Source organism: Cupressus sempervirens, chromosome 1 (genome assembly GCF_028749045.1).
Source record: "Cupressus sempervirens isolate cs-2001-9-10 chromosome 1, ASM2874904v1, whole genome shotgun sequence".
NCBI classification, from domain to species: domain Eukaryota; kingdom Viridiplantae; phylum Streptophyta; class Pinopsida; order Cupressales; family Cupressaceae; genus Cupressus; species Cupressus sempervirens.
The window spans coordinates 351,606,862-351,618,439 of NC_143118.1; the positions used below are offsets into that span (position 1 = coordinate 351,606,862).

General features: G+C 34.5%; 1 pseudogene; it reads left to right on the top strand.

Annotated features, from left to right (window-relative positions):
- Positions 1 to 1,504: 1,504 nt before the first annotated feature.
- Positions 1,505 to 11,251, top strand: LOC149577681 (protein CHUP1, chloroplastic-like; annotated as a pseudogene).
- Positions 11,252 to 11,578: the final 327 nt, after the last annotated feature.

Consider the following 11,578-nt stretch of genomic DNA (forward strand, 5'->3'; position numbering starts at 1 on the left):
TACATGATGGAAAACTATGGATGCAAGATAATGTAATTGATATTTTTGCCAACCTAATTCATGAGATAATTGGTCTTAGTAAACAAGACAGTGTACCTATAGGTGAGAAAGTGGTCAAGAAGAAAGTTGAGAGCTATACTAAAGCAGTGTATAATGGAAAGGCTATGGTGATCAACACCATCAAGCAACATGATGTCAGATTTTTGAGTAGAATCATTGCCTATTTTGTATGTGCAAGCTCAAAGATTGATGAACTATCAGCTAGATTCATCTATGTAGCATATAAGATATGTGTAGAGAAGGAACAAGTAAATCTTAGTGAAATTCCGAGAATGCAACTCTTAGAGAACCTAGAAAAGACCAAGAGGACAAAGAATGGTGTGTTTAGATTTCAATCATTAATCAATCACATATTCTTTCATGTACATACAAGATTTCCTTATTTATTAGTCACATACATAATGAGAAGTGATAGATGTAAAATGGAAAAGATTGCAAAAGTATGCAGAAGGCATCCTATAGATAAGATATTGGACAGTGGTAACCTGATAATGAGAACATTTCAGAATGAAATGAAACAGAGATTCAAAATTGCACTAGCAATTGTAGAAAGATTTATGGAAGACATTTGCATTATGATTGATAAATTTTTTACCTATATTCAAGTAGTGGAACCTTGGGAAACATTTCTTGATCCCTTGAGTTATGAATTGAATGATGGTACAATAGTTGGTTATATTGATTTATTATTGAAATAAGAGAAAGATAAAGCATAATACAGATTTGGTACCTATGATGATATTACCCAGTCAGCTCATCAAGCAACCTTGGAGAAGGTATCACACAAAAAGATAGAATCTATTATGAAGAAAGCCTTATTAGAAGTCGATATGATTGAGAGTGAGTTTGAGGCTGTAAGACAAACTATGAAGCAATGAATACTAAATATACAATCATTCTCAATGTTTTTTGTAAAAACATCTTTGGAGCAAAGCATTCCATATACAACAATGTCAGATGTGTAGCCTAGTAAAAAATTTGAAAGGAAGAACATGAGATCAAGCAAGCAGAGAAAGTGACATTGTCAAATTAATCAACAGGAAAATCTCGATAACCTTGGAAGTTGAAGATAAAGAAGAGTAACACAACTATTGCTAATGAAGGTAACTTTTTTCAAATGAACAAATTTAATGATTTTTATAACAGTTTTGAGAAGGATCAGATTGATATCTCTACTGTGAGATATATCATAGAAAACAATATGAAATTGAAAGATATTGAGGGTGTAGTAAACTAGAAAGTCTATGATAGACTTATTACAAAGAAGGCACTTGCAAGAGAAGATGATCTAGAACTTCAAAAGTCTATGCTTAGAACTATTTACAAGAGTGATGATGAAGAAGAGATTAAAATATTGTTGAATAATCTCGCACCTTACTTAAGAAATAAAGTAAGACCTTTCCTGTTTATGGTTGTTGAAAACGATAAACTAAGAAGTGAGACTATGGTAGCTATTAGTCAAATGTTGATAGAGTTAAAGACAACATCTCCTCCATTACCTATAACGTCGGAAGTGTTAGTGAGTGGTGACACCATGCAGATTGATCAGACTAATGTTACCATAAACATTGATGATACTAATCCATTTGAAGGTTTTGAATTTGAAGAACCTAATAGCGAGGATATTGAGGGAAAATTGAGACAGATTGCAAAAGAGAAGAGGCTACTTGAAGAAGAGGAGAAGCAAATAGAGGAGGCAAAGAATAAATTTCTTGAGGATGAGAAGAAAAGGAAGGAAGAGGAGGAAAACAAGAGAATAGCAGGAGAAGAAAAATGAAAAAAAATAAGAAAATAAGAGGAAGAGATTGGAAGAAGAAGAGAAGACATAAAATGATACAAAAGAAAAGGAAAAGAAAGAAGAAGAAGGGAGAAGAATGAAGGAAGCAACCAAGAAACAAAGGGAGGATGACAATAAACCATATAGTTCATCTACTCTGCTCTCTCTTGCTAGCTTAGGAACTGATGATAATGATCAAATAGATTTGACCTTATTCCTATCTAAGCTTATTTAGAAGAATAAAATAGTAAAGAGCCTATAGAAAACCTTGATGGAGGTTACTAACGGACTGCACAATACTTTGGTAGTGTAGCACACTGAATCAGATCCTAAATAGAGGGCACAAGTAGTGCTGAAATCATTTGATGAAGAGTTTACTAACTTGTTGAATGTTGCAGAAGCAAAGACACACAATTCACATGATGCTAACTTGTTTAACACCATATGTCAGAACATTAAGAATGATTTGGTTAATCTTGATACTTGTATCAAAGAGCTTTGTATATCAAGTGTAAAGCCATGGTATTTATGCAAAGGACATCTTGTGATGAGAAGTGTGATTGTAAGTGTTATCTTGTAATTGTGATTGTATGTGATCTTTATGAAAGCGATCTATGTGAAGTTTTGTATGAGCTATTTTGTGATCCGAGATCAAGATGAAGATTAGAGATTAGTCAAAAATAAGTTACATTACCTATAATCTAGAAGTCTGATTACTTGTTTGGGTAGTGAGCTCATCTTGCATTTACTATACCATAACTCCTAACAGCATTGGAATCTCCTAACAAGGATTCAAAGTCTCCTAATAGGGACTCCTTATACTGAATTTTCTCATTGACTCCTAACAACATCCATCCTCTAACAAGAAACTTATATATCAGTATATTATCTAGTGGGTATCATCCCCACCAGGGTTTTTCCTTGACCAAGGCTTCCCTAGTTAACAAAATATGGTGTTATGAGTTATCTTTGTGCATTTTTATTGTTAATGTTCAAAATTACTTTATTGCTTTGTTATGCATGGTTTAAAGTAAGAAATAATATGTATTTGGTGATTAAAGTTTGTAGATTACTGATTCACCCCCTCTCTTAGTAATTCCTATTTCTAACAGAGACATGGTGGCTAGCGGGAATGTAAAAGTCACATAGCCAATGGTGCAAGAGGTTTTTCTAGCAAGGAGGTTAGTAGTGAGAGTTTGAGCCTATTGGAACCATTGCATGTTGATGGCTCCCTTTAGAATGTGGAATGGTGTCAGAAGAGGAGTCCTTGGAAAGAAATTGAGCCATAGTGCATGGAGCATCTCCCCAATGCTTAAGGAAATCATCCAAACAAGCCACCTCAAGGGTTACACTACTAGCTTATACCTAAATCTAAAAGAGGGCATTGTAAAAATACATGCCTTAACAAAAAATGATCATAGTAGTGTCAATAATAGTATTTGAAAAAATAGGTGAACTCCTTTCCTTCCATAAATCAAATAGAATTGTCATTCTGAAAGTGTGTCGAATTTGTAGGATTGAAAAGGGAAGAGGAGGGCAATCTCCAAATAGAATATGTGGCAAGTGAACATAAATGGACAAAAAAGAGGCAAAAAGTTTATGAATCTAGACCTAATAATAATGAGCTCTTTGACAAGACCAAAAGATTATTTTTTTATAGATAATGACAAAAAGCACAATGGGGATCCTAAATACCATAGCAATTTAATCGAGCACCCAAAGGTAATCCTTGAAAAAAAAACACCAATTAAAATGTATAATTTTAGGTTATGTAATGCTTGACCCAATTGCAATAAACTGTCATCTCCATTGAGAATGTGAAGTCTGCACATGCCATCTCTGGTTGAAAACCTCCATTAGAAAATGGTGTAAGAGCTAGAGGTAACCATGACAAGGGCAATATCTGGATACCATCGTGAATCCTTCTACCATGATGTCCTAGAGGTGATGCATCTTATGTGATAGTTCTAGTGGCAAAAGAGAAGCAATTGAAATGTCTCTGTCATGACTGGAAATGCAAAATTGGAATGAGCATTCTTCCAAGTGCAAATTGACCCTATTTCTTAGCAAAAGGATCTAGAAGATGTACAAAACATGTCAATGAAAATGTAAGCCTGAAGTCATGGAACTTTGGCTAAGGACAAACCTTTCACATGAAGAAGAGAAGACCACTAGAAGTGTTGTTGATTAAAATAGAGCACACGAAAGCTTGAACCATGCCAATGCATCCATGGTCTTGCTACTTTCCAAGCTTGTCAAATACTTTTTGTCAACAAATGTGTCTTGAATCTGCATTGGTTATTTCATTAGGAAAACGTTATGAAACCCAAGTCTCTCCATGATGGACAATGAATATGATGTCCAAAATCAATGTAATAAAAAAGAAAAAACTTTCCCTTTGATTCATTTCCAAAAAGGTTGTGTACAATCCATTTCATGTAAAGATCCTAATCTTTCCTATAAGTGGAAATGAGATCTAAGCTTCCAGATTGATGAGGAGACAATAAAACTTTCAGGACACATAGTGAAAGCCATGTCATTGAGAATTAGAGGCCTAGGAATATTTTTGGTTGAGGTGCTCCAATTTCACATATTCCTAGAGGGTGACCAAGAAGAGGAATGATAAACATGAGTGGCAAAAAGAATCTTTAAATAGATTTAAAATTTATCAGCAAGGGAAAGGGTTTGGTGATCCAATAGGAAAGTTTAGACTCAATCTTGGTTAGAAATGCATTCCATAGTCCAATCGAGGACCCATGAAAGGAAAATGGAGTGCACTGAAAGAGGAAAACTTGACCATGTTGAATCTAGTACCAATTGTAGGTTAAAATTCATTGTAGATCTAACAAAAAGGATTGGTGAAAATATGGGGGTCTTATGCTATTAGATGAAAGTGATAAATACCAAGTAGAAAGTATCAAGGTAGTTGATAGCATTTTGAATGTTGGCTTCATCTTCAATAATATTGAGGAAGGAGTTATCAACAAAGTGATCATTACCTAATTGGGAAGTGGAATTAGGTAAAGTGATTCCATAAAGACACCCAATAGAGGTAGTCGATGCAAGGGGATAACCAAATATCTTAACAATTAAAACATAAAAGGAAAGAGTAAGAGGACAACCTTTCTCAATTAATTTGTGCAAACCAAAATAAATTGATTGATGATCATTGATAGTAATATAAGTAGTAACATCAATGAAGAAAATTTTAATAGAATAAACAAAACATGGGCCAAAACCAAGAGTAGAAAACATAGCCAAAATAAAATTCTAGTCTATATAGTCATAAGCCTTCAAAAAATCTATTAAAAAAAAAATTTGGTTGACAAGAGACACAAGCCCATTCTATGTCTTCCTAGGTAGTAATAATGTTATCCAAAATGAAATGGAAGTGGATGAAGTCTATTTCTTTAGAGCACACTTTTCAAGAGAGAAGATGACAAACTCTGAGTGACAAAACCTTAGCAATATTTTTTAAGAAACACTAAGAAAAATGATAGGGAACCAATTATCAATATCTATGGGATCATTAGAATTAGGTATGAACTAATTTTGATCAATAAGTTATGCAAGAATATTTCTTAGGGTAGTTACCAACTTGAAAAATACAAATGATTAAAGCAATTACATTGATAGTCGCATTTACCTCATTGCCTTGTATTAATAAATAAGAAAGAACCTCCAAACATACTCCATGATAAAATGGAAACAAAATTCCTTCCAAAATCAACTTGCACGTCTACAATTGATGTAGGGAAAGGCAGAGATATCCCCAAAGGAGATGTCCTAGCCCCCAAAAAATAACCACATAGTGGAAGATTAACAATAACAAAGAGATTTAGATCCAATATGGCCAAATACATAAGCAATTGCAATATGAGATCAAAAAAACCTCACAAGATCCAAAACCTAGCTAGCCCAAATCTACAACCTAGAAGAAACCCCAAGAAGAATCTAAACTTGTGCTTCCAAGCCACCAAGCAACCTTCTTGTTTCTAGAGCCCACACTTTAGCTACTAGCTTTTTTGAGCTTTTTCCCTCTCAACTATTCCATGCTGAACTAAAAAATGATTGAAGACATCACAAGAACCTCTACTTATAATAAACCAAGCCACAAGTCAACCTAGAAACTTAATTTGAATAAGCACTCACATTAAATACACACTTGAGCCACAAGTTGTCCTGGCACAAAATCTACATGGGCTCATCACTAGTAGCCACACCCTATACAATAAAGAATGTAATTGAATTTCATTACCACAAACATTTTACAAGAATGCATCAATATTTAATCAAATAGAAAGAAACTAATTACCTTTCCTTTGTCAATGGGTCCTAGCTCATCCCCCGCACTTTGTCCCCCACAGACAGGTGGTACCTGCAAGATAAAAGAAAGATTAGAAGCCATATATGCTACAACATCAAATAGAAAAAAACAATGAGAACATAACATAATTTATCATAGATGACACAAGGCCAAATGAAATAGCCAAGAGCGTGACATCATCAACCTATCTCAGCTCCTCCTTAATCATCAACAAAACATGAATGAAGATAGCATACATGTATAAGTCAGTATGGCTTAAAAATTAAAATTTCTCTATTATAAAAATTAACTTTAAATCACATATGTCATAACAAAAAAATGTATACACGTATCGACATAGAAGGAGTCCATGCCTCTGCATGCCCCTCCTCTCTCGCATAAGGGTATGTAGCTTCTGCATGTGCATCTGGTGTATCCTCGTCTAATACAAATTGATACTCAGGAAGATCACCTATGGGACCCAGACAAATATTCTTGCATGTAATGCAAGTATGAGGCACAAAAACATGTGATGAGCTAGTCAATGATGAACTCGTGCCAACATCATCAACACAGGGAGGCAGGACTGACTTAGCCTAAGATATCAATAGGCTACTCAGTCTATGGATGGCTCTAATGGTATGAGAGCTAGCCTCTGCAATAATATCATGATGCTACACTCGAGGAGGGGGGGAGACATCAGTAGGGGGGACAAAAGTGCTAGCTTTCTTTCATTAGGAAGAGGGTCCATGTTGAGGAGCTCCTCCTCCTATACCCATGTTGGGCTTCATGCTCCAATAGCTCACCTTGAGGCCCAACACAAATTCTGCATACAATTTTCTAAGGAAATAAAATGGCACCTCTAAATTTCTATGTGGAGAGATATCAAAAACTATCCACCAATGATCCCAAATGTTTGCACGTATGGCATCATTTGTGCACCATTTAATTGATAGTTTGGGTTTTTTGTAGTCAATTGGTAAACTGATTTTTGCGTTCACACAAAAGCTAACCAAATCATCTTTGCTTATATTGAGGGCTGCAACCTCATCATAGTCCAACCCATCATCAAACATCTCATGCATTTTGTCATGCCAACGAAGAGCGGCATTTTGTTTGTTGGTAAGTGTTTCAATGTTATCCACTATGGTGTTTAACGTGGATAACATATGAGCTAATGCAGGTACAGTATTATATGTTGTTTGCAAAGCCCTCAATTTGGTGAGATTTCAAATATCAAATCCTTGATTCGAGGAGGGTTATGAGGGGGTAAAGGATCATTTGGTGGATGATTTTGTGGGAGCACCAGATTGTTTGGTGGGGGTTTATGAGGAACAATATTCCTTGCCTTAGTATCATCATTTTGGTCAGCCTTACCTATTAATTCGTAAAACATAATTTATATTAAAAAAAACCTAAATTTTAACAATTTCTATCAAAAAAACCTAAATTCTATCAAATTCAACTAAAACTAACAAATTTATAATAAAATTTAATAAATTTATACTAAAATTGATTAAAAACATTAATTTTTTTTTACCTATTATTGTGTATCCGATTAGAAAATGGATATCCAAGCTTGAAAAATGCTATATCACTGTCAAAACAACAACTCTAGGGTTGTGTGTTTTTAAAAATAATAGTACAATTATCGGGTATCTGATTTGATATTAGATATCCGATTTTATATTGGCCTACTTTCTAGGTTTGGTATCAAGATGGGTGGAAAAAAGTCAGAGAGGATTTTGAAACACTTTTAGATGTTTTCAAACTCTATTTTTTTCACATCGCCACTTTTTGGCACACCATGATCCTGCACATACCCTCCCCTAAGTTGCACTTAAGGGGGGTGTTGGTGTAGATAAGTATTTACTATTTACACTTTACTTAAGTTTGCTTAGGTTAATGCATTATTTTATTAGTTGTTATGTAGACACTTAGGAGTATGCGTACTCATATGAGTTGTCTTGTTGACAACATAGGAGTTTGCAACTCATTTAAGCACATGGTGTCTACAACACAAGAGTTAGCACCTTATTTAAGCACATGGTGTCTACAACATCTCTATATGAGATACACCTTGTCATACTTATCCTCTCATTGTTGCACATACATTCATGCACCATGGAGGATAATCCACTTCTGGTGGACGTGTGCTTAGTTGTTGAGCTTATCTCTTCGCTAACTCCTAATCATTCTAGATGTTTTTATATACGGACACTTCTAGTGTGTATTCATGAGAGAGATATTCATGCTCATTATTATTATGATCATACATTATTGGTTCATATTGTGCTAGTGCTTGAGCTTCTTGATCTTGGTGTTATTTTCCCTTAAGGCAAATTCTTATAGAAAACAAATGCACCACTTCTAGTGTTTAATAACTTCGTTGATACCATCTTTATATTGAATGATTTTCATGCACATGCTGATCAAAATGAGACAATTCATCCCTCAGAGAGTGATCTCTGTTTGTTTTCTTTAAGAGGTAGTAATGAATCAATATCCTCAAATGTATGCACATCTATATTTCCGTACTAAAATAGATGGAACCTCAACATATATTGGCAACTTCTACAAAACTTTGTGCAAAAATTCTTGTTGTTGTAGCTGATGGTTTGCTTAATCTTGATGATGATGTTGCACAGTGTGTAGTTTAGGATGTATTGCAAATAATAGCATGCAAAGAGATACACATTCAAGCTAATCAATTTGGTAGAGAGGCTGGGAATAAGGAGCTAGAAGAAGAAAGTGGAGAAGCAACTTTTGTTGTAGAAAAAGGGAGAATTGTTACATAGAGAGAAAAATAAAATTTAATACAAAATGTCATTCCAATTTTCATAGAGCTCAAGAGGTTTCTTAAGAGAAATAATAGTTATTTGATAGGCTGGTTGATGGATTTATTACATATGATATTAAAAGAGTACAAGAATGAAATATATGAAATACTTGTAGTAGACAAGTGGTGATAATCATTCTCAAGTGAAGAGCTCTTTCAAGGGTGTTTTCCATGGGCTTCAAAAGCATCTCAGGTGTATCCATATGATTTTGAATTTAGTTTCACAAAAGATACCAGTTTAACTGAGTTACATCAGCAAGAGCTTTAGTATTATAACTGCAAGAAAGTGAGGAAAATCTTTGAAGAGAAATTTTTTATTATAAGGGGGTAAATAAAGTACTAAATAAAATTATAAGCCTAGAAAGAGAATTAAACATACAAAGGACTGATTTTAAAAGCTTTGGTGAGAGAATAAGTCAATTAGAAGTAGATCAAATGAAATTGACTGAAGAGTTAACCCATTATCCCCTTCATTAAAATAGACTGAGGAAGAAAAAGCCAAGATTAGAGAGCTTCAAAATCAACTTCTTAAAGAGTCTAAGCATGCAAAATAAGAAAACCTGCAATAATATAGGGAAAATCATTTGAATGAATTGCAAGTTGAAGTGTCAAACTCTGCCAAGTAAATGTGGGATATCAACACCAAAAACTAGAGCGAGCTTGCAAGTAAGCTTTCTACAATAGAATTATAGATCATACCTCTTGGACAACTCACTGAGAGTGATATTGTTGCAAAGGTTGAAGCTGATGCATCTAAACTGAGGCACACGACTGAAGATCAAAAAGAAAGTTGAAGGCCTGCAAATGAGATGATTCAGTGAGGTTGAAGAACTTGTTTATGTGTGGTGGATAAATTCATGTTTACATTATGAGCTTGACAATTCAAGTAAAACTCCTACAAATATATCTGCAGTAGACTTGAGGATGATTTGAATCCAAAATCTTAGGATATTGCTAAACAACTAATGATATAATATGTGATGCCTGATCACTCAGTATATCACAGAAAACACCACGTAGACAATGATTTAGGAAGTTTATTATCTTGCTCTTCTAATACATCATAAGTTATAGAACTTGACGATATTTCAATGGAATCCTTTTTAGGCCATTTTAATACATCAAAGAAATCTTCTCTGATTCAAAAATTAAAATAGTGGGCTACAAGTAGTAATGATAACCAATCGTCACATGCTGACTACCTTTCAAGAGTGGTTAGAAGGGTCACACTAGTATGATCAGTTCAAGGTAAATACATCCTAATAGTGGACCGAAAGAGTCCATTGAATATTTGATTCTACAAAATAAGAGATATATTTCTGACACTTATAAATCTAATGAATCCAAACATAGGGAAGGAATTAGAGTCTCTTCTTTTGATTCCACAGATACCCAATTGGTGAATTTTGGCTCTTCAGAGGACCTATACAAGCCTTTATCCTTGAAAGCTAGATTTTTTGAGTGACCAAATGATATAACCGCTTCTTTCTAGATTATATCAAGGAAAATATCTTAAACTTGGAGGACAAGTATCCTGCATTCGAAGATAGACATAAAAATAATGGTTCAGAAAGTTGAACAGACAGTTCCTTAGAAAGTTGAGAATGTAAAGGTAGAGAAGCCTTTGTTATCATTTCAGCATCCTGAAGCAACTCAATAGGTACCTGTAAAAGTTGAAAAGAGAGAACTGAGAATAACTAATCCTCCTCTGAAACCTTCAAAAATTGGTGCTCCAACTGGTGAACTTCAGAAGGATTCCATTAGCATAACTCCACTACCTCCTCCTGCTCCTCTTCCACTACCCTCTACATGTCAAGGAATTAAAGGTGTAGCTCCACCCCACCACCACCACCTCCTCCTCCCACAAAATTTTTAGTATATAGAGAAAATATAATGAAAAGAGCCCCACAAGTAGTTGAATTTTATCAATCATTGATGCAAAAGGATGCTAATAAAGATTCTTCTGGAAGTGGACTTGTTGATGCTCCAAATGTTGCAAATGCTCACAGTAGCATGGTTGGGGAAATTGAGAATCATTCATCACATTTTCTAGCTATAAAAGAAGGCATGGAGACACAAGGCGATTGTGTTTAGTCCCTGAAGAGAAGTGAGGGGCGAGCTGTATACTAACATTGAAGATGTTATGGCTTTTGTCAAGCGGCTTGATGATGAGCTATCCTAATTGGTTGATGAGACAGCTCTCTTGAAGCATTTCATTTGGCCTAAAATGAAGGTTGATGCTATGCGAGAAGCTTCCTTAGGGTATTAGAAAGAGTACATATCACTTCAAAATATAGATGGAAAACTTATTGTATTAGTCTTAACGGGTAGATTTCACAAAATTAGAAAGTTCTATAAAGTTTATAGAGCCATTGTAGGCTCATTCATAACTGCATTGGATGCACATTAATAATGACAAAAACATGATGCTTTGAGGACTAAATGAAAAAATGAATAAGCACCCAAAGTAAACCCTTCCTTACTATACATTTTCTAAAAGTCAACAAGTTTTTGGGATGAGTAATGTTGGATTTTAGGAGGCAAATCAAGAAACGAATATTGTGTTTTATGATGCTCCATAAAACTTTCTCAATGA